The sequence below is a fragment of the Cucurbita maxima genome, unplaced genomic scaffold, assembly GCF_002738345.1.
Source record: "Cucurbita maxima cultivar Rimu unplaced genomic scaffold, Cmax_1.0 Cma_Scf00074, whole genome shotgun sequence".
NCBI lineage: Eukaryota > Viridiplantae > Streptophyta > Magnoliopsida > Cucurbitales > Cucurbitaceae > Cucurbita > Cucurbita maxima.
Window position 1 is genome coordinate 234586 of NW_019272090.1, and position 25099 is coordinate 259684.

The following is a 25099-nucleotide window of genomic DNA, read 5'->3' on the forward strand; positions in this document are numbered from 1 at the left end:
AAACTAATTTGAATCCGTCCCAATAGGTCTAAAAAATAAAATTAAACTTTGTACAAGGTATCATTAAAATCAAATCAGGTAATAAAAGTTGAGGAATCTTCCTAATGAATTATGAAAAAAAATGCGAAAGTACAATAAGGTAGTTTCTCATAGCAATTACAAAACAACATTGTTTAGAAAGGTTAAGTACGGAAAACACCCAGTAAGTAAGTAACCCTCCTATCGAGTTAGATATACATTTAACCACAGTAAAAATTGTGAAATCAAGGGATCTATAAATCGTTGAACATTGAATAACTCTCGTGCTCACATATGAGTAGTTGCCACAAGTAAAATCAGAACACAACAATACAATCCTTATACACTGAAATAGACGATTGTCACCGAGTCATATCACAAAAAGATGGTTCTGTTGGGATTTATGCCCTAAAGCCTCGTAATTAATTATTTAGTTTTTAACAATAATTTTTATTATTTTATTTGTAATTAATTGTTATCTATGGTATGAAAAGATTCAGATTTGTTAGATTTAGATTTAGATTTGTTAGGTCTAGAACGTAGGCTCTAGTATAAATACACCTCCACCCTAAGTCTACTTAGGTTATTCATCCAAGAAATCCAAAAAGTATTCTACACAATGTCTTGTATTCTCTTCTCGATTTGTCTTAATAAAGAGTGCAAGTGTTTCCCACTCTCTTCTCGATTTGTCTTAATAAAGAGTGCAAGTGTTTCCCACAGAGAGTTGTGTTCAACAATTGGTATCAGAGCAAGGTTAGTATATGTTATCTGATCTCTTGGAATTCTTAGTATGCTCTGTGGTTGCAGCTCTATCTGATCTTCCACATCAGAAACGATTTCTTGAGATTAGTAGTGAGTGAGTTTCTTTTGTGTCGTGAGTAGTTTGTGACTCTGCAAGTCTTGTGTTAAAAGAGCTTGTTTGATATTACTGAGGTATGGCCAACACGATGGGTGATTTCCAAATCGTTGGAGGAATCAAGAAACTCAACAACAATAACTTCAACATGTGGGCAACATGCATGATGTCCTATTTACAAGGACAAGACTTTTGGGAGATCGTTGGCGGGTGTGAAACTATGCCGCCAGAGGAGGATTCTAACGGCGCCTTGTGCAAATGGAGAATCAAAGCAGGCAAAGCAATGTTTTCCTTGAAGACCACAATCGGAGAAGAGATGTTCGAACATATTTGGGATGACAGAACACCGAAAGAAGCATGGGACACATTCGTGATGTTCTTCTCAAAGAAGAACGATACAAGGCTACAACTTCTGGAGAATGAGTTGTTGTCAATTTCACAACGTGACATGAAAACTGCTCAGTACTTCCACAAGGTCAAGTCGATTTGTCGAGAGATTACTGAACTAGACTCGAAGTCCGCCATTGTAGAATCTCGAATGAAGAGGATTATAATCCACGGATTGCGACCGGAATATGTAAGCTTTATTACTGCTATACAAGGATGGCCCACTCAACCATCACTTGTAGAGTTCGAAAATTTGTTAGCCAGCCAAGAAGCCATGGCTAAACAAATGGGAGGCATCACATTGAAGGGTGAAGAAGAAGCACTCTACACAAATGAAAGTCGGAGCAATAATAGGCCGTCTACCAAACGTGGATACAATGGTAACAAAAGAAGAAGTTACAAAGGAACTTCACAACCCGAGAGAGCTAAGAAGAATGACAACAAGAGTTTCCAAGGAAAGAGATTTAAAGGTATTTGCTATAATTGCGGGAAAAGGGGCGATGTCTAGAGATTGCTGGTCCAGGAAAAAGTCAGTTGAAAGCAATGTGGCAATATCCAAAAAGAAGATAAAGGATGAATGTGATGCAAAGGTACTATGTCCAATAGTAGAAGACAAGTTAGCACTCATGGCAATGATGGAAGAGCATATCGATTACGAGAATGACTGGATCATTGATTCAAGATGCTTAAACCACATGATTGACGATCAAAGCGGTGCAATGAAAGAGGGGTGGCCTTCAGAGAAGGAAGAATTACCAAGCCTTGAGCTAACTGAAGAAATTCTCTTACAGAACACAGAGGAGAAAACGGTTCTTTTACAGAACACAAAGGAGCAAACTGAAGAGATTCTTCCACAAAAGACGGGGGAGAAAATTGTACACATTTGCTTAAGTGCTGATGTGCCTAAAGATTCAAGTGACACTAGTGTTGTCGAGCAAGAAGTGACTCAACCAAGCGAGCCTAGTGAAAATGAAATGACACCTCAACAACTCCGAAATTCAGAAATAATCCTAAAGGCAAATCCAGAGTATGTCAACGCAGTAGAAGACGAAGTTAATGAGTCGGAGACATATGAAGAAGCATCACAAAACTAAGCTTGGCGAAAGCGATGGAGGAAGAAACTATAGCCCTGGAACAAAATCAAACTTGGGAATTAGTGCCAAGACCAAGAGATACCAAACTCATATCTTACAAGTGGGCTTATGAAATAATGTGTACCCCGGATGGATCAATCGTGAGATACAAAACTCAGACTATAGATTCAAGGTTCTCTCAAGAATATGGACTAGACTATGATGAAACGTTTAGTTCAGTGGCAAAGATCATTATCGTACAAGTTCCTCCCGTACTTACGGTAAATAAAGATTGGAAATTATGGCAGATGGATATGAATAATGCTTTCTTGCATGGAGAGTTAAACAGAGAGCTCTACATGGACCAACCGAAGAAATTCGAAAATGAAATTGGAGTCATTGATCAATATATGCAAAATACGAAGAACTCTCATTTGGATGTGGCTCGACGGACCTTGAGATATGTCAAATGTACAATCAATTACGATCGTTTATACTAAAGAAGCAAAGACTGAAAGCTAGCTGGATATAGTGATGTCGACTATGTAGGAAACTATGATACCCGAAGATCAATCACTGGATATGCATTCAAGCTCGGTTCGAGAATAATTTTTTGGTGTAACAAAAGACAACCAACAATATCATTGTCAACTCAAGAAGCAGAGTACAGATCAGCAGCTGGAGCAGCTGAGGAAAATACATGGTTAAAACTTTTAATGAAAGATTGGCACCAGAAAATTGAGTATCCAATACCACTTCATTGCAACAATCAATCTGCGATTTGCCTAGCAGAAAATTCGGTGTTTTATGCTAGAACAAAGCATGTGGAGGTACACTACCATTTCATTAGAGAGAGTCTTGAAGGAAGAAATCGAGATGCAGCAAATCAAGACAGATGACCAAGTGGCAGACTTGTTTATAAAAGGGCTGAATATTAGCAAACATGAGAGTTTTCGCTGTCAGCTCAACATGGTGCAGCGAATGAGAACTAGTGCTGAGGGGGAGTGTTGAAATATCATCACTAGCCCAATAATTGTACGCCCATTGTATATTTATTTTAGTAGAGATTTTAGCAAAGATATCTGATTTTAGGAGAAGAGATCTAGATATTTAGGAAAAAGATTCAGATTTGTTAGATTTAGATTTAGATTTGTTAGATCTAGATTGTGTAGGCTCTAGTATAAATACACCTCCACCTTACCTAGGTTATTTATCCAAGAAATCCAAAAAGTATTCTACACAGTGTCTTGTATTCTCTTCTCGATTGGTCTTAATAAAGAGTGCGAGTGTTTCTCACATAGAGTTGTATTCAACAAGGGCTTGTCCTTTAATTTACATGAGTAAGAATGGCTCTTTTAGCCGATTCATGCTTACCATTTTGGGGACTTGACCAAATAGGGAGTTGGGAATATAATATCATGAGATGAAATTCACTCCTTTCCATATAAGGAAAGTAGATGAGTTGTTCTCTTAAGTACTGATTTCGGGACTTGAACAATGGGGCCCCACCCTCTCATTGGCCCGAGAGGGACTTGGTTTAAGATTGGATCATAAATAAATTGTTCATTAGAGATTCAGTCGTACTTAGTGAAAGATGTAATTACAGGGGTAAAACGGACTTTTGACCCAGCTATAATTATGAACAACTTGTGAAGAACCAACTTGCTTGTAATGATTATATCAATAGACATAACTCGTCCTACCGTCATAAGAGTGCAACTCTAAGTTTCTAATGGAGTTAATGAATGAAGATTGATTAATTAAAGAGTTTAATTAATTAAATTTATATGATTGGAGCTTATAATCTGTAGGTACATAAGGTCCCTTAGCTAGCTCATAGTAACGCTCAAAGATTCAATTTATTTGAAAGAAGATTGGAAGTGTTCAAATTAATATTTAATATATCGATATATTAAATAAATAGAGAAAACATATATAAAACTTTTAAAAGTGTTCAAATTGAGTATTTCACGTACCTTTCTTTTTGTTGGCTCAATCCTAAAACTTCATAGTTAAACGTGTTTTACTTATAGTAATTTTATGTTCGGTGACCTCTTAAAGAATGTTTTGAGAAGCACGTGAGCGAGGAAAAAATATGTTTGAAGGATTCGTATTGGTCTATCGAGATAATTTTCACTCTTAAGTAACGATGAGTGGGTAACGTGACCATGCTGCAGGAGATATTGGGACCATCAATTACTAAATCCTAATTTAAATCCTCGATATGGGCATTACCGTATCAAACTTCCATACTAATTTTTAAGTCTCCGTACATTATTAAACAATTTTTAGATGATTAAACCAAACAAGATTATTATATTTAGGTCATTATTAAACAATTTTTAAAAAACAAGGTTGAGGTTGGAAAAGTAGAAAGGAAATAAGGTAGTTCCATATATAAATTGAACATGATTTTAAAATTGGTAACACCTTTATCATTCATTTGTTTAAATATTAGAATTTCATGCATAGTCTAACAATAATGCTTCCAATCAGACAGCCGTTGAGTATGAATCTCAAACTTATTTTCAGAAACATTTTTTAAATGCATTCCATCATCTCTTACAGACGAAAAGCACTCATAATCTTTACTTATGTGGGAGAGCTACGCTAGAGAGTCGGATTTTGGCGAAAACACTTCTAAAGTGTTATGATCGTGGTTGTTTTGCATGTATGTAATGGTCCAGATCCATCGCTAGTAGATATTGTCCTCTTTGAACTTTTCCTTTCGGGCTTCGCCTTAAGCTTTAAAACGTGTCTGCTAGGGGAAGGTTTCCACACCTTATAAAGGGTGTTTCGTTCTCCTCTCCAACCAATGTGGGACTCTCACAATTATATCTGCTAGCAGTGGATCTGGACTGTTACAAATGGTATCAGAGCCAAGCACCAGACTATGTGCCAACGAAAAGGCTGTCCCCAAAAGGGGGGTAGACACGAGACGGTGTGCCAGTAAGAACGCTAGCCCCTAAGAGGGTGGATTTGGCGGGGGTCCCACATCAATTGGAGGAAGGAAAGAGTGAAAATCAGGTTTTTGAACCATGGTGAATGCCATTATAACCCAAGCTAAAACCTATTAAATCAATCTCACGAATTTGTGAAAGAGATGTCGAGAGTGGAGAGACAAAAAACACTGAATTTATTTTTCTTTCCAAGCTAAAACCTATTAAATCAATCTCACGAATTTGTGAAAGAGATGTCGAGAGTGGAGAGACAAAAAACACTGAATTTATTTTTCTTTTTTCTCTCCTCTAACTTACCATAGAAAGAAATGATGTGTTCATAGATATTCAGTTGTCTCTTCAAATAAATCTTAGGCCTTTCATTTTCAACCGTTTGTTCTTTTCGACTAACTTTTGAATTTAAAACCAACTAAAATTAACTAATAAATAACCTTTAACATTTATTCAATAAAACTCCCTCATAAACTTAAATGCTATATTCAACAACTTTACCGTTTTCGTTTTCTCGAGCTCAGTCGTGGCTTCTACAATTTTCTCTCCTTGTCCTCGATCAACAAACTAAGATATCCTTTTCTGACGAAACTTCATTTGAAGCTTCTCGAAAACAGCCCATTTGAGACAGCAACCTTCTCCCATTCTCAGCCATACTCGACTCAACCAAAGACGTCATAGCTTCTTTCAGTTTACTCAATTACCTTCGCAAGTCCACAACGACATTTTCCACTTCTACTTTTGCCTCCTCCATTTTGGCCTTATCACGAGTGATTATCTCAATCGTGTGTTGTGAACTCACTGCCTCCTGTTGGACTTGATTCAGATTCACGTCAAGTGAGTCTCTTTGTTGAGTTAGCATCTCTACATCTTTCTCCTCCCTTACTAACTCTTCCACTAAACTGTCAATCTCCATTAATAAGTCATTCTCTTTCTCCACACTTTCTTCAATTTTCTTCACAAGCTCACCAATTACCTTCTCATGCTCGTCCTTCTCCTATCTGAGATAGAAAGAACTCTCACTCAACTCAGTCACTTCCTTCTCTAATCTTTCAATCTCCATTTCTAAATCTTTATTTTCTTTTTCAATCTCTACTTTCTCCTTCGAAAGGCGCTCGTTCAGCGATTTCAACGTTTGCAAATGAGACTTCTCCACAGATTTATCCATGACCATTTTGGGTTGTTGCTTTGAATCTTTGTTCTCTTCATCATGATCCTGCAGTTTATTTGGCTCGTTCGCTGATCGCGTGGGCTTCTTCTTCACCATTGTTTTAGGATTTTGAAGGGATTGCGACTTGCATTTACATCCTTTGTTTCTCATGTTCAACCTACATTTCTACCATTCTTTCTTTCCATTTCATCTTTTCTCCTTCCATTTTCTCTTCCATTCTCATCCTCCTTCTTCTTTCTTCCTCAAATTCCCTTTCCCGCCATTGAAGCTCTCTCTCTTCGAGCTCAAGCTTTCTATTATACAGTTGTTCATCCTTCTTCGATTTTCTCGTCTCCAATATCGCGAATTCGCCAAATTCGCTGCGTATCCCCTCATTTCCAACGACTTCCACCTCCTCACGACATTGTCATCATCTTTCGCGCCTCCGTGTTCTTTTGCTTTCAGATCTTCATTTTGGGCCATCAAGAGAATACCTTTGTTTGTTGCGTCATCCAAGGCTAGGTTGATCATTTCTTCCACTTTTTGATCGGCTCGACAATCTCTTGCAAAATGCCCAATTCTACCACAATTGTAATATTTGTCAGAGTTACAATCATTCGCATGGTGACCATATTTGTGACACTTGGAGCGCTAAATGTTGGAATAAATTGATCGGCGACCTCTTGCTCGACTAAGTCCTCTTCCACACTAATTTGCTTGGCTCGACTGTCCCTTGTTCTGGAATAAATTCATGACCGCTACCTTGACCACCTCGACCATTTCTGTGACTTCCACGACCACAACCTCTACCTTATAAATTTTCAGAGTAGAGTACCTTTTCATCTTTGATTGATGCCTTGGTTTGAAGTGCTCGATCGAGTGTTTCCTCCTTCTTCTTCTTAAGTTGCTCGTGTGCCTTGAGAGAACTGGTGAGTTCATCGATCGTGAACCTTGCAAAGTCCTTTGACTCTTCTATCGCACATACAACATTCTCGAAGTTATTGGTTAATGACCTCAAGAACTTTTCCACAACCCGCGTCTTGGGTAACATTTCTCCATTTCGGTTGTGTTAGTTTACCACAGTCTGTACATGTGTGATGTAGTCAGATACACTTTCTGACTTTTTCATCTTCTTGCTTGACTCGGTCGGTTCCTTTGAACATTTTTCCTAAAATGTCCCATGCTTCTTTTGAAGTAGTTGCACTGACAATATTTTCAAAGCCTGACTCGTCAACGGCTCGGAACAGCATGTATAATGTCGCCTTATCCTTTGCTCGCAATTCTTTTAACGTCTTATTTTGTACTACGTATAATCCGTGCTATCTTTTGGTTCTTCGAAACCTTCTTCGACCACCTCTCATGCATCTTGAGAACCGAGAAGAGCTTTCATTTGGATGCTCCAATTCTTGTAGCTTGTCTTTGTTAATCGCGGTAGCGGCATTTGACCCATCACATTCGCCATTGGCTATGATACTAAGTTGTTAAAGAAAACTCGCTCTCATACCAATTTGTTAAATCAATCTCACGAATTTGTGAAAGAGATGTCGAGATTCAAGAGACAGAACACTGAGTTTATTTGAAAAACCCTTCTATTACTTCTATGTATTTTTTCTTTTTTCTCTGCTATTCTCTACAATAGAAAGAAATGACCTATTTATAGGTATTACTAATTATAGTCATATGACTATTGATGGTGTTAATATAACACACGCATAAGTAATTTGGATCTTAGTCACTTTTAGAACATCAATTATAGTAAATAACTAGCATGTTCATAAGTCTTAAAACTTAATGAATTTGAATACTAACCTTTTGTAGTTCAAAATTCTTTTTCCTCACGAACCGGTTTCGAACCACCACTAGTGTCTTCTCCACTATCCTCCGGCCTTAGAACGGGATTGTGGAATCTGATGAGTGACTAAACTTGGGAGGGATTTAGTATATATGAAGAGAGAGCTTGTGAGAATTTTCTCAAGGTCTTTTTAAAGAAAGAAGACCTTCAATGTATCATGATCACTCTATTTAAAGAGTCATGTTTGCATGTTCATGCAAATTTGAGATCACCAAATTTTGACATCAAAATTCCACTCAAATGTTTAGGATTATGTGGCAAGCATGCATGTTTGAGTTAACCAAATTTTGACACTCAAAATTCCACTCAAACTTGTGGGGTTTATTTGACAAGAATTCAAGTTTTGTTAAACCAAATTTTGACACCTCAAAACTTCACTAACATGGATTTTTGAAGTCAACATTTTGACTTTCTTCATTTTAATTCAACAATTAATTTGAATAATTAATTTCAAGTGAAAGTAACTTTAAATGATTAATTAAACTATGTAATTAATATTTAATATTAATTCAAATGTCAATCCCAATCAATTCCGACACATAATTGATTGAGATATTTAAATAAATTTAAATATCTCAAATTCTCTCTTTTTGTGTAATTCGTAAATAAAACAAAAATGCAGTTAAATATATCGTATATATGTAGCGCATATTCCCTAATTTGAATTCGAACACTTCGAACTCACTCGTCACACTGTTCTATGGTTTAGTCCGATATGAGCTAGTAGAGAGACCTAATGGACCTATAGATCATGGGATCCAACGATCCAAGATTAACCGGTTAAACTCATTAACCTTGTTAACCAACATTCGTTAACTGCTAGGACACTCCACTATAGCCTAGTAGTTGCATTCCCCTCACTATAAATATATTTCTGTCCATTTGATATAACCATGATTAGTAAGTCGATCCTTCACAGGTTGTTCGTAACTAGAGCTGGGTCAATTAGTCGTTTTACCCCTGAAGTTACTTCTTGTTCCTTATGTCTCACTAATCCTCTTATGAACAATTGGTTTGTGGTCCAACCAGTAAACCAAATCTCTCTCAGGCCAATGAGTGGGTGGGGCCCCTTGTTCAAGACCTGGAGTCAGTACTTAAGGGAACTACCTCTCTTCTATCCCTAAAAGTGGGTAGGAGCGAATTCCATCTTGCACCCCACGTCCTCCGCTATTCACCCAGTCTTACCCCTGAAATGGGAGGCCTATTGAGTCGGCGAACTGGAGCCACTCTCACCCATGCAAATCTAAGGATAATTTCGAATGAACAGGAGTTCATGGTTAGCTCAGGATTAAGATTGAGTTACCTAGGTCATCGAATGCAAAAAAAATCATTCTCAACAGTAAACAACATTATAAAGAGAGAGTGATTTTCTTTATGGTCCGATCTTATGCAATACTCATTGCATAGGACGCCCCCACTTACATGTCTCCACATGTACAATTTAGTGATCACATTGTTTATATTATATACTTATGTGGGCCGCATGTATAGTGTCCCCAGAATAAGGTACTCAGCCTTATCCTTATACTGTAGATCATTTTGACTATATACTTGAACTTGATTCACTTTTATGTCTCTACATATAGTTCAAGTAATCATACTATAGCCAGAGTGTTCTTAGTTTATTGGATTTAGATTAATGATCGTAAAGTTCACTTTATTCAATAACAATCTTTACTGAATAACCATCAATAATGACTTTATTGAAAATAGAATATTTCTTTGTTTACAAACTAGGAGTTTTAGGACATAAAACCCAAGAAACTCCCACTTGGACTAAAACTCGAGTGGGGTTTTATAACATTGAGTAGAGAGAGACATAAATACAATAAACTAGGGCATCACATACTCATGCCTTTTCTCCCACTTGCCCTAGATTACATAACTCGTAGTCCTAGACTCACTAGGTGCCCTTCAAACACTTTAGCCGTGAGGGGCTTCGTAAATGGATCAGCAATGTTGTGCTCCGAAGCTATCTGTGTGACGATCACATCTCCTCGTTACACAATCTCCCTTATGAGATGATATTTGCGCTCAATATGTTTTCCTCGCTTATGGCTTCTTGGTTCTTTCAAATTTGCAACTGCTCCACTGTTATCACAATAAAGAGTGACGGGATGATGCATATTTTGAATGACTTCCAAGTCAGTTAAGAACTTCCTAAGCCATACAAATTCTTTGGCTGCTTCACAAGAAGCAACATACTCAGCCTCCATGGTGGAATCAGCAATGCAACCTTGCTTTATTCTTCTCCATATTATTGCTCCTCCATTCAGAGTAAAGACAGATCCTGATGTCGATTTCCTCAAATCTACATCGATCTGAAAATTTGAGTCAGTGTACCCTGTAAGGATTAGATCCTTAGCACCGTACATTAGCATATAGTCCCTCGTTCTCCTAAGATACTTGAGGATATTCTTAACGGCAGTCATATGAGTACGTCCCGGATTTGACTGATATCTGCTGACAATTTCCACAGCATAGCATATGTCAGGTCGGGTACATAGCATGACATACATCAGACTACCGACTGCTGATGCATAGGGAATGTGTCTCATATCCTCAGTTTCTTGAGGTGTCTGAGGACTTTGTTCCTTCGACAAATGAACTTCATGCCTGAAAGGTAATAATCCTTTCTTGGAGTCCTGCATCTTATATTAAATCAACATTTTGTCGATATACGATGCCTGAGACAATGCTAGTGTTTTGTTCTTGCGATTCCGAACAATTTGGATTCCAAGAACAAACTGAGCCTCTCCTAAATCTTTCATTTGAAATTGTGTCGCTAGCCAATGCTTAATGTCAGTCAGAAATCCCACATCATTCCTAATTAGTAGAATATCGTCAACGTACAACACTAGGAAAGCTACTGTAGAGTTGACTATCCTTTTATAAACACAAGGTTCGTCAACATTCTGTTTAAAGCCATAAGATTTTATCGCAGTATCAAGCTTTATATTCCAGGATCAAGATGCTTGCTTCAACCCATAAATGGATCTTTTAAGCTTGTAAACCCTATGCTTGTGATCCTGTTCAATGAACCCCTCTAGTTGAGCCATATAGATACTCTCTTCAAGATTGCCATTTAGAAAGGCTGTCTTAACATCCATTTGCCAAATTTCATAATCATAAAATGTGGCAATAGACAAGAGTATTCTAATCGATTTAAGCATAGCAACAGGAGAGAAGGTTTCTTCATAGTTCACCCCCTCTCTTTGGGTATAACCCTTTGCTACAAGTCGAGCTTTAAAGGTTTGTATCTTACCAGTTTGGTCGCGTTTCCTCTTATAGATTCATTTGCAACCAATAGGTTTTACTCCATCTAGTTGATCTACAAGTTCCCAGATTGAATTGAAGTACATTGACTCCATTTCAAGATTCATGGCTTTGATCCACTGATCTCTATCTACATCATTCATTGCCTGTTTATAGGTCAATGGATCCTCAACGCCATAATCAGGTATGATGACTTGAGTTTCTGCGAAACCCAAGTAACGATCGGGTTGAGTTATAACCCTCCCACTACGTCGAGGCATTCTTAACTCTTGAGAAGGATGAGATTGACCAGAAGTGTCAGCTCCATCAACAACTCTTGTTCAAGGACCAGCTTGATCAACAACTCTTGTTGTATTATCAGTAGCTTCTTTAGAAATCTCACTTAATACTAGTTTGCTGCGAGGTTGATGATTTCTTACGTGGTCTTCCTCTAAGAATGTAGCGTTTGTTGATACAAACACTCTATTTTCTTGAGGGTCATAAAACAACCATCTTTCGTCTCTTTGGAGTATCCTACCAATAGACATAATTTTGAACGACGTTCTAATTTCTTGGAGTTTTGCAACAACACATATGCTGGACATCCCCAAATTCTGAAGTGATGTAAACTACCTTTACTCACTTTTCATAACTCATAAGGTGTTTTTGAAACACTCTTAGTAGGAACCATGTTCAAAATGTATGTGGCAGTCTCCACTGCATATCCCCAAAACGGATCGGGTAATTGAGCGAAACTCATCATAGACCGAACCATGTCTAACAGAGTTTTATTTCTCCTTTCTGATACACCATTTTGTTGAGGCATACCAGGGGCTGAGAGTTGGGACCTTATTCCATGTTCTATCATATAGTCCTGAAATCTTAAGTCCATGTACTCTCCTCCTCGATCTGATCGAAGTGTTTTAATAGTTTTACCTAATAGATTCTCAACCTTAGTCTTATACTCTCTGAATTTTTCAAAAGCTTCGAACTTGTGACGGGTAAAGATAGTCATACCTTGAATAATCATCAATAAAACTGATGAAATATTCATACCCTCCTCGTGCTTTGACATTCATTGGACCACAGAGATCTGTATGCACAAGTTCTAAGGTTTCTTTGGCTCTATAACCTTTTTCGGAAAACTATCGTTTAATCATTTTACCCTCAAGACAAGACTCACATAGAGGTAAAGAGTTGTCTTCCAACTTATTTAGAAGTCCTCTTTTAACCAATCTCTCAATCCTATTGAGATTAATGTGGCCTAGTCTTAAGTGCCAAAGGTAGGTATTAGGAGAAATCTTTTGTCGTTTATTTTGAGTTTCAACTGTTTTAAACATCTTGGTATTTAAAATAGCTTTTGTTTTGCTCGGTTTTAACATATATAAGTTGTTTTCTAGTTTTGCAGAACAAATATGAATACTTCTTTTGCAAATGAACACTTCATTGATTTCAAAAGATACTTTATACAATTATTCTAATAAACAAGAGATAGATATTAGATTTCTTTTCATTCCTAGAATAAAAGGTACATTATCTAATTTAATAAATCTATCTCCAAAAAACAACTTTAAATTTCCTACTGATCTTGCTGAGACAACCTTTCCTGTTCCAACCCTGAGTGTTATCTCGCCGTCCGCAAGCATTCTCCAGGAGCTACTTTCCTAGTAAAAAGAACAAATATGATTAGTGGTCCCTGAATCTAGTATCCAAGTTGAGTTATCATACTCTACTAAACATATTTCTACAACGAGTAAATCATATTTACCTTGTTGGGTCTTTTCAACTTTCTTGTCTACAAGGTATTTTGGGCAATTTTTCTTCCAGTGCCCATTTTCGTTACAATGGAAACATTTTCCTTTATCTGCCTTTTGAGCCTTGTGCTTGCGATTAGTAGGAATCTTATTTTTCCCCTTACCTTTGTTCTTCATCAAAACACTTTTAGAAGTTGAAGGTTCAGACTTATTTTTGGAGGACAATCCTCATAATTTCTTGGAGATAGCAACATTTGCTTCTCCTGTACGTCCCTTGTTCGTTAAGAGGGACTGATAAGTCTGTAGTTCATTGAGAAGAGCAGTCAAGTTATATTCTATTTTGTTCATCACCACATTTGTGTGGAACTGAAAGAAGCTCTTCGGAAGAGACTCCATGATAAAACTGACTTGTCTCTTCTCATCAATGACAGCTTCATTTTCTTCTGCCACATTGAAATGGACCATCATGTCCAGGACATGTTCTCTAACTAAGGTCCCTTCTTTTATACGGCAGTTGTAAATGTATTTTATGACTTCATGTCAAAGGGAGAAGAACGATTGTCCAAACATCCCTTTTAGAGATTCCATAATCTCTTTAGCAGTACCCATAACATCGTGTTTCTTAGCCAAAACAGCAGATATGCTAGCTAGAATGTACACTCGGGCTTTGTCATTTGCCTTTATCCATCTGTCATACGCATTCTGAACTGTTTGGTTTGCATTTGAGCTAGGGTTTGGAGGACATTCCTCAGTTAAAACAAACCTTAAATCATCAATTACCAGTATTGTGTTTAGGTTTGATTTCCAAGTTGCGTAATTGTCGCCGTTTAATTTCTTAGAAGAGAGTAATTGTACTATTGAGTTTGTCATGCTGTGATATAAAGAAAATTCTATTAGTGATTTGACTTAATCTTGTTTAATCCAATCAGTTTTAGCAAATTGAATAATGTACCTAAAAAATTATTTATTTGCAACAATACTTTAGTGAGTTAGAGCAACTGCTACTGAGGGGCAGTCAATCACTCATTCACTAAACCAAGACATTCTTGACTTAAACATTAATCCCAGAATAACTCTTGTTTCTATAGTGTTTTAGTTATCGCTATTTGGGTCAAGAATATACTAACTCTTAGTAATTCTTTGCAAGTGTGACCCACAAATTTCAGACCTCATAGATCAGTCCCAACAACGCTATCGAATGAAAAAGCCAAAGTTGGGAATGGACCTAAGAAATCCTATCCATTTCCAGAGTTTGCGTTGTTTCGACTCCCATGTTACGACCCTCCGAATGGGTAGTTGCTCTAGGGCAACATGCAGGCGGAACATGGGAATCTCACAGTGCAACCTAGTGGTGGAGACCATAGGACGTGTTGATATACTTCCTTCTTCCACTTACTATAAATACTTTCTCTATTCACCTTGTTATTGACTCATGCAAATACCTTCCGAATGGAGGACGCTCCCAGGGCGACATGAGGCCGAGTATGATCTCACGGTGTGAATTTTTTAGAGAGCGTGAAAAGGAAAACGATGTATCTCATATACCTTTTTCCTCCCACTAAGTATTTTAGACGGTTGGGTATACTCATTACTTAGGTATATTTTGGCTAATTAAATATAACCTAAGTCTAGGCAATTTTTCCAAAACATACATCACGCAAGCATGCTCATAAAACTGGGCTAACTAAGCTCAAGTACTGGTCCGATCTCCAGGTAGTAGGTGTTCTATAAACCGTCAACTTAAGTACCTTCAGCCTTAGACAAGATCGTGCCAAGTGAGGTTTCTTGTAAGCACAATTGATAAGATAAGGAACCACTACAAGGGGAGTAAGATTCAGATTATCTTGTTGATCGAATATCTCAAGGAAAGAACATTGTTTGAGATTCGAATCACTCCACAAGCAAGATCGATTATGTCTAGCTTGAATGATTCTTGTTGATCAAATATCTCAAGGCAAGAACACTTGCTTGAGATTCGAATCACTCCACAAGCAAGATTGATCATGTTGAGCTTGAATGATTCTACATGCAACCTAAACTACATAGAATTGCAAAGAAACTTAGCCAACATTGGCCAAAGAAGAGCACAATGCTTCTTTTACTATATTTTCCAAGTCTCTTACAAATACAACATACATGGCTTTATATAGCCTCAAAATGAAACTACTAGACATTCCAAGAGTTAACATTCATACTTAATGGTCATAATTAACCATTATGTAATTGTAACCTAAAGTTAAATAAAAAGTTCTAAAAACTCTAAATGGTAACCCACCCAAAATTTATAACAATCAAACTTCACTCTTCTTCAATGTGGCATGCATTGAAACATCTTTTGATAATTTTGACAACCTTTTCTTCACATCGTCATTGAAGTATATTGTATGATTGATGTTTTTTGGTTCATATCAACAATTTTACAAGACATCGACCTGTTTTAACTATTAAAATTGATCGTGCTTGGTTCTTAACCTTAAGTGAGCATGCACTTATCTTCATTATAGATTTTAACATCTATCTCGATTTATGACGTTGAAAATAACCTATAACATGCATCTAACATGCTTTATATAACAATTATATAATCATCCATTCCATGCAATAATATAACAATTTATATCTATCACTCATGGAACCCTAAACATGCATACTATACATTATAACACTTATAACATACTTGGAATGCATGAAACATGCTTAGCCTATGGTGGGATTTTAAATCTATATGACATACTTTATGCATATACATTTTCTATTTAATTAAAACATACATTCATAATGCATAATTAATTAAACACACTAAAGTGGGTTGGTTTTGGCATTTTAAAGCAAGCAATTAAGTAAATTATTACATTAATAATTAAAAATAACTAGAACCGCTCCCTGGGATCACGAACTGGGCGAACCAACCCTGAAAAACTGTTGAATCGGACTCCAAAGGCAGAAAAAACACCCGAACTACCTCTTCCATCTTCTTTTTCAGTCCAGCTTGCTATCTCTTCCATTTTCGATCAATTACAACCTAAAATGGACTCTAATGACTCCATAAAAATTACAGACCTTTCTTCATTCATTATAGCACATACACATTAGGCTTATTACAATAATTGTATCAAATGGAAGCATAAAAAAAATGTCAAAACCAAAATCATCCAATTTAGCAACAACAAAATTTCATTCATGAAATGGTACCCACCATGATCAAATTAATGTAAATAAAGTGCCTAAAACTTGCTCTGATACCAATTGATGGTGTTAATGTAACACATGTGGAAGCAATTTAGATCTTAGGCACTTTTATAACTTTTTGTAGTTCAAATTTATTTTTCCTCACGAACCGGTTTCGAACCACTACTAGTGTCTTCTCCACTATCCTCCGGCCTTCGAACGGGATTGTGGAATCTGATGAGTGACTAAACTTGGGAGGGATTTAGTATATATGAAGAGAGAGCTTGTGAGAATTTTCTCAAGGTCTTTTTCAAGGAAGAAGACCTTTAATGTATCATGATCACTTTATTTAAAGAGTCATGTTTGCATGTTCATGCAAATTTGAGATCACCAAATGTTGACACTCAAAATTCCACTCAAATGTTTGGGATTATGTGGCAAGCATGCATGTTTGAGTTAACTAAATTTTGACACTCAAAATTCCACTCAAACTTGTGGGGTTTATTTGGCAAGCATGCAAGTTTGTTAAACCAAATTTTGACACCTCAAAATTCTACTAACATGAATTTTTCCATTAAATGAAGTCAACATTTTCTTCATTTTAATTCAACAATTAATTTGAATAATTAATGTCAAATTAAAGTAACATTAAATGATTAATTAAACTATTAATTAATATTTAATATTAATTCAAATGTGAATCCCAATCAATTATGACACATAATTGATTAAGATATTTAAATATCTCAAATTCTCTCTTTTTGTTTAATTCGTAAATAAAACAAAAATGCAATTAAATATATCGTATATATGTAGTACATATTCCCTAATTTGAATTCGAACACTTCGAACTCACTCGTCACACTATTCTATGGTTTAGTCCGATATGAGCTAGCAGAGGGACCTAATAAACCTATAGATCATGGGCTCCAACGATCCAAGATTAACCGGTTAAACTCGTTAACCTTGTTAACCAACATTCGTTAACTACTAGGACACTCCACTATAGCCTAGTAGTTGCACTCCCCTCACTATAGATATATTTCATTTGATATAACCATGATTAGTAAGTCGATCCTTCACAGGTTGTTCGTAACTAGAGCTGGGTCAATTAGCCGTTTTACCCCTGAAGTTACTTCTTGTTCCTTATGTCCCACTGATCCTCTTATGAACAATTGGTTTGTGGTCTAACCAGTAAACCAAATCCCTCTCAGGCCAATGAGTGGGTGGGGACCCTTGTTCAAGACCTGGAGTCAGTACTTAAGGGAACTACCTCTCTTCTATCCCTAAAAGTGGGTAGGAGCGAATTCCATCTTACACCCCACGTCCCCAGTTATTCACCCAATCTTATCCCTGAAATGGGAGGCCTATTGAGTCGGCGAACTGGAGCCACTCTCACCCATGCAAATCTAAGGATAATTTCGAATGAACAGGAGTTCATGGTTAGCTCAGGATTAATATCGAGTTACCTAGGTCATCGAATGAAAAGAAAATCAGTCTCAACAGTAAACGACATAATAAAGAGAGAGTGATTTTTTTCATGATCCGATCTTATGCAATACTCATTGCATAGGACGCCCCCACTCACATGTCTCCACATGTACAATTTAGTGATCACATTGTTTATATCATATACAAAAGTGGGCCGCATCCATAGTGTCCCCAAAATAAGGTACTCAGTCTTATCCTTATACTATAGATCATTTTGACTATATACTTGAACTTGATCCACTTTTATGTCTCTACATATAGTTCAAGTAATCATACTATAGCCAGAGTGTTCTTAGTTTATTGGATTTAGATTAATGATCGTAAAGTTCACTTTATTCAATAACAATCTTTACTGAATAAACATCAATAATAACTTTATTGAAAATAGAATATGTGTTTGTTTATAAACTATGAGTTTTAGGACATAAAACCCAACAACTATAGCATTGCGACTATTTCCTTCCCCCATAAAACTCACTCTTTCTTAAAATAAATTTTGACTTTCATTTTGAAAGTTGTATCCTTTTTCGTTTACTATTGACTCTTGAATTTAAAACCCACTAAAATTAACCATTAACCTACCAATAACATTTAAGATTTATTGAATAAAACCATGCAATATTTGAGATTCATGATCCTCGATCATTTCTTGCCGTTTCAATTATGGTGGAGGCCAACCCCCATTTCTAAGTTTTAAGTAATGTGGGACCATCCATATTTTTTTTTTTTTTTTTTACTTTCAAAATTTTTTGTTATTATATATGGTTATATTTTTCTATTTTCCAGATAATTTTGGGCCTCTAGCTTGATCAAATGTTATGCATAAATAAGTCTAAAAAAAAAGAAAAAAAAAATTAAATTTACTTTTAAACTTTAAAAATTGTAACTCTAAATTAATAATTTAATAATTGTAGCAATTAAATTCTAAAGTGTTTAACTGGTGTGTTTCTCGTTGGTTAGAGAGGGATTATGAAAGTTTTTTTATAACTTTGTCTTCATTACATCATTTTTCTTATGATGCTTGATAGAAAGTAGAAGATTTTAAATATTAAGTTTTATAAAAAAATTGTCCAAAATGTTTTTGCGGTTTTAGTGTTTATGTAACTTTTGGATCAATATTTAATATAGGTAGGAGGATTCTTGATTATTTTCAGAGTTTTCCCAAAAAATTGGATGGGTAGAAAATTAGTTTTATTAGATCTTACTCAAAGGTGAGATGATTTTGTTCTAAAATTGATATATGTAATTCTAAGTTATAACTTATTTATTATCCGTGGGTGACAACTTACTATTATATCACCGTTTACATTTTTATGATTTTTTGATAATTTAGGAGGTTAAGATATTTAGTCTTGAATTATAGTTTACTATATACATCATATTTGCCTTCAATTACAGCTCACCACAGGTATTATATTTGCCGGTTTAGTTTAAGTAAATATTTGTATCCATTTATTGCTCTTCCTATGTATTATTCTTTCTTTGTAATTTATTTGATTCTTTAAATCATTATAAAAAAGAGAACTTTCACATCATTTAGGTGTGGTAGTTTTAGCAAATATTCTCATGGTATCATAGCTCTTTTGGTTTAGCAACCCCGATCTTTTATTTTCAATGGCTTCTGAATCCTTTACTCATTTTGTTCTCCACCACCACTATTTTTCTTTGATGCCGCAAGTGCAGTCTCCATGGCTGCTGCAGGTGGAGTCGATTGATTACTCTTCGGCTCAACCCTTTTGGCCTAAAAATAACCCTTCGTCATAATTTGTACATACAACCTCACATTCTCTAACACAATCGATTTTCCTTTAGCCAACATAGCCTTTCTCATTTTCTTCCCAATCGACCCTTCATCCTTCACAAAAATCCTGACATCAGGATCCTCATCAGCGTTCTCATCGAAAATATATAGAATCTCGATAGCCCCATCGACCTTTTGTAGAGATTTACCTTTAGAGTTCGGGCGCAACATTGGCCTCTTCACCAACCAAGTCGCCGCCGGCCTCGCCAAAATTGGCTCCTTCGCCCACTGTGGCGACTCTTTCTGCTTCAACACCGTCTTCATCCCTTACTCTAGGAGGCATGGCTCCCTCTCCGTCCATTGGAATTTCACCACCTGCTATGGCGCCGACTACTTTTCTACCAGTTCCGCCTACTGCTCCTTTGTAGTCACTAGTGCAAACTCCCACTTCCATTCTGCTATACTGAGAGGCTGTAGTAACCCCACTGGCCTCTCCATCTAGGTCACCAAAAGTGCCCTTAAAGGTTTGTCCCACCCCTCTTAAAATCCCACAAGCACCTAGCTTCCCTAGTAGAGGCTGAGTCATTAGCGGACTAATTACTGGGTAGGTTTCGTATGACGATCTGCAATGCGTCTTCCAATTTCGCCGCTGAGTCTCAGACGGGCTGGGGTATTGTTGGTGGCAGAAACATCATCACTACATTAGGCTCTTCCATGGAGTTCTCGCGATTTGAACCTCGCCCTCTTCCGCCTCTCCCTCTACCCCCTAAGTAGGGGTCTTCCCCTAGTACCCCTCCTCACATATTAGGTGGCATATCTAAACATAGCAATACTTATGGAGTTACATACTAATCTATCAGATTCTAAACAATCACAATATTGTAAGCCGCACACACATACAACCATATATCTCTTATAGCTATCATATCACAACCAATCTTGTCACGTCATGGAACATACTAACAGGACATGAAAGCATGCAAACCATATTTTTCCTTACAAAATACACATATACTTGATGGTGACGGTGTGGTTGCTGGAGGACCATGGAAGTACCTTAGGCCTACATCGTTGACCAGTCTACAAGATCTATGACCTAGCGCTCTGATACCAACTGTAACGCCCCTAATTTTCTTTAAGCTAATTAGCAACATCACCTTATGTTCATAGGACAAAAATACGAAAGTTCATATAAAGTAACCTTAATGATCAATGCACGTTCATTATTATCAGTAGTTCATAGGAATAAGGATTAACCTAACGCGGAAATCAATCAATAACTAACTAGGAGAAACGAATGTAACAATTGTTTTTCAAAGGATCTCAAACAGAACATCTACGGCCCTACAAGCCCTCCCTAAGGCTTCCATGGTCTTCGCAGCATTCGCTGTCAACCGTACATGGGAGCCTTGCCCTTACCTGAAAAATATAGGTAGCACGTGGCTTGAGTATTTTACAAAATCCACAGTAAGTTGTCCCATTGTTAGGGTTAGGCAAGCAATACACATTTAGAACACATGCAGGTCACATACACACACATGCACAAGCACAAGCACAAAAGAGAGAAAAAAAAACGTGAGGGGGACCTGTCTTCCATTCCTTTACATGGCCTTAGGCCCTTGATTTATTTGGGCAGGGTAGATGCATGGTACTTCTCCATGCATGGCCCACGTATGTAATCGTGGGCCCAGCAAGTGGGTTCGCATGCAAACCCCCAGGGCTTGGCTTGGTCGGGTACGCATGACATACGTTACCAGACGCCATGGAAAAAGGACGGGCCTACATGATATCATAGTGAGCATAATATCGAGCGTATGCGTCCGTACTATCATTAACATAATGAGGAAGTAACCCTATGCACATGACAACCAACATGCATGAGGTCCCTAAAACTTACCTCCATGGCATTATACATACAACGTTCCATCCCCTTGCCGCATTACATAGCATGACTTGGCTAAACATCATGTAAGCATATCGTAGTACGTCAGTCATCACATTCATGGCATGCGAAGTTCTCATTACAATCATGACATGTCAATCAATTTCATGCATCATGGTAACAATTCATGGCAAAAAGCATCACATACATATGCGTGCATACATCGGCATTTCATAGCAAAAAACACATGACATAGCATACATCAAAAGCACACATGGTGCATGCAAGGGTCACAGGGCACGCACCACCATACATAAATAACTGACGCCAATAGTAAGGTTACTTACCTCCCTACCCTTGGCCGAAGTCACTCGCGATATGCTAACTCCGACGCCTAACTACTCCCTATAAAATCACATTACACACTTAGAGCCCCTTCATAACTAACTTTATGCCTAACCGTCAAGATACGCTCCTATCATAGCCCGTTTTTATCAAAGTGGAGTTATACTGACCTCAGATGTCCGGAACAAGGGCTGGAATGGCTCTCAAAGAGTTGAAAATCTAGGAATCGGTATATTATTTGTATACCGAGCCACCTAGCCACGCCGTTGAGCCGAGTCGAGTCGAGCCGCAGAATGCAACAAAGCCGCCGACAAAGCCGACAAGCCGAGAAGGTTATTGGCGGCGCTTGGCTTCTAGACACGGACTGGTGTTGCTGTTCTTGAGCTGGGAAGGATAACAGGCCATCGTTGGTGTGTCTGAGCACGGGATGCAAGGCACGGGCCGTACGCTGGCTTAGGTGAACTCACGAGACACTGAAGAACCGACTCCCGATCCACCGCTCCGTCTTCCTCACCCGAGGGTCTTGACAAACCCTAATCGTGAAAATCGACTACTGTCGCTAATGCGACCGCCGCCGTCCGGTTGTCCTTAACGGTGCGTCTGTCTCTCTTGTTAAGAATACCCAGACGCTTGTTCGTTCCCACCTAAGAACTCACAACAATCTGAAGCCTCGCGGAGTTACCGATCCCCTTCCACCTCAATCTTTTTGCTCCTCTCCTTCTCTCTTTCATAGGCATAACAAGGACGCATAAGGGAAATACGGCTGCTTGGATACCCTAGGGTCTAATGTGGGAACTCAGGGAAATAGTACGCCCTATCAGCAGCCCTCGCTAGAAATTGAGATTTTTGGCATTTTTTTTTTTTTTTGGAACTTGTATCGTTACAATATTGTTGTATTACGTTTATCACATTCTTCTTGTATCCTATCTCAAACATATTATTTAACCCATCATATCATAATAGTTATCATACCATTCACATAGCATAATATATACCCTTATCATATCATAATCATAACAATTCATAAACAACTCACACAAATTAAATACATGACACATGCAAAACCACGGGACACATGTCAACATCAAATATAATCATAACGATAGTAAGATCACTTACTTAATTAGCTTAGGTTGGTGTCACCAATTTATCCTTAATGAAAGTTCAGTTTTGTCCTTCTATTCAAGTCAGCTTATATGAACCCTAGACATAAATTTCAAATTTAATTATCTAAATTTTATGATGGTCCATGTATTAGACTCCATACAAATATTAGAGAGTTTGTATGAGTAAAGTCTCAAATATTAGAGACTTTATATGAGTAAAGTGTTGGAATGTTTTTTTATATATATATAGCAAATATCTCATTTTCTATTATTGTTTTATAGAAGATATTGCGAATTTGATAGAGTTAGGTCTGAGTATCTTTTTTATCTTTTAATTATGTTCACCCAATCTTCTCCTTTTTACTTTTTTTTTGTATTTACTCTGTTTTTAATTATGTTCACCCCAATTTTTTTTTTGTTCTCTGTATCTATATTAATTCTCTTAACTAAATTTCCCTTTTTCTCTCTCTATTTGTTTTATTCTCTTAGTTAAACCTTCCTTTTTCATCTTTTATTTCTGCTTATAGATATTCATGACCAATTTTTTTTTAATTGATTTTTATTTCCAAATCTTCCATTTTTTTCTGTCTCACTCTATTTTTTATTTTTTCTATTTCAATTCTATTAGCAGACATATATTGCTAGCCAATTTTCTACTCATATTAATTTAATGAAATTTATATAAGGCTAATTAAAATCTTATTGATTCTAACATGATTTTTTAATTCTAACTATGATTTTCCGTAACACTTAGAATGCTAACTAAAATCTAAATAATTAGATAAAGAAAAAGGAGATATGATTATATGACTTCTTGTAACAATTAAAATGCTAACTAAAATCTAAATGATTGGATAAAGGAGAAGGAGATGAGATATGATCTATCCTAATAACAAAGCAACATTTCTTGTTTCCAATAGATCTCAGTGGATGGAGTTGATGTTGAATTTCAAAACTCTATAAAATTTGGAGAGTATACAACGAAAAATAGAAAACTAGGTTAATGAACAACAACTATTTTAGCTTATAAAAAAATTATAGTTTGAATGGTTAATTAGAAGTTTAATACAACAAAAAATTCTTTATCGATGACTTTTTAATTGAATTTATACCCATTTGACATAAATTTTTAATATCGGGAGCATATCATTCAGTTCAAACAAGAATATAGTTGGGAATTCAAGGAGAATTTATGCGAGACAACATTGTTATGATGCACTCTAATAGTAATCTTGGACATGCTTGTTCGAGGTGTTTTGGCCGGAGAATGAAGTTTGACTTCAAGAACGATGTAACTATTGCCACTTCATTTGGGGTGTTGATGAGAAGAGTTTTTCTTTGTATAATAGTCAAACAAAGATATTCGAGCTCATTCATCCATGGAGTTCTTAGATCAAATGATCACCTTTTCTTCCATCCACATGAAAACTATTCTTTTCTATAGAAGCTATGTGCTTACTATCATACTCTAATAAAAACAAGTCTATTGAACATTTGAGTTCTCAATGGTACGAAACTCTCTAATAAAAACAAGTCTATTGAGCATTTGAGTTCTCAATGGTACGAAAACTTTCAATGAAAAAGTGTTTGCATGTCAATGAAATATTCAAATTATTATCAAAGAATAAAATACTAACGTCAACATGTATATCAAGGTCTCGATTTTATTGAAAAAGTTTAAGCACCAAAATGGAAGAAACTTGAGAAGGAGACGATCCCAATGGAATTGAGAGAAGTTTGTGATCGATGTTGGAGAGAAAAAAAGCATAACCTAAGTTATTTACCTATTAGAAACTATCAATTTAAAATATTTTATAAAAAGGTGACATGGACAACTAATCTAAGGGCTACCAACTATTCTAACACTCGTTTCATGGACTTTATGGTGACGTCATCATCCATATATGAGTGTCTTACATTTATTTGAAAAATAAGGATAGAAAACATCCCCAAATATTTATTCTAACAAAAAAATTACTAAATATGGATAAGCAACGGAACTCAAAAAAAAAAAAAAAAAAAAAAAAAAAAAAAAAAAAAAAAAAAAAAAAAAAAAAAAAAAAAAAAAAA

At 36.5% G+C, this 25099-nt stretch overlaps 1 long non-coding RNA gene across 1 annotated transcript in view; it reads left to right on the plus strand.

Annotated features, from left to right (window-relative positions):
- LOC111472487 overlaps nucleotides 1-25099 on the plus strand; it is a 114617-nt gene that overhangs the window by 20887 nt on the left and 68631 nt on the right. The window contains exon 2 of the long non-coding RNA XR_002715424.1: nucleotides 5805-5808. This is a non-coding gene — a long non-coding RNA (uncharacterized LOC111472487). The remainder of the gene's footprint in view (nucleotides 1-5804; nucleotides 5809-25099) is intronic.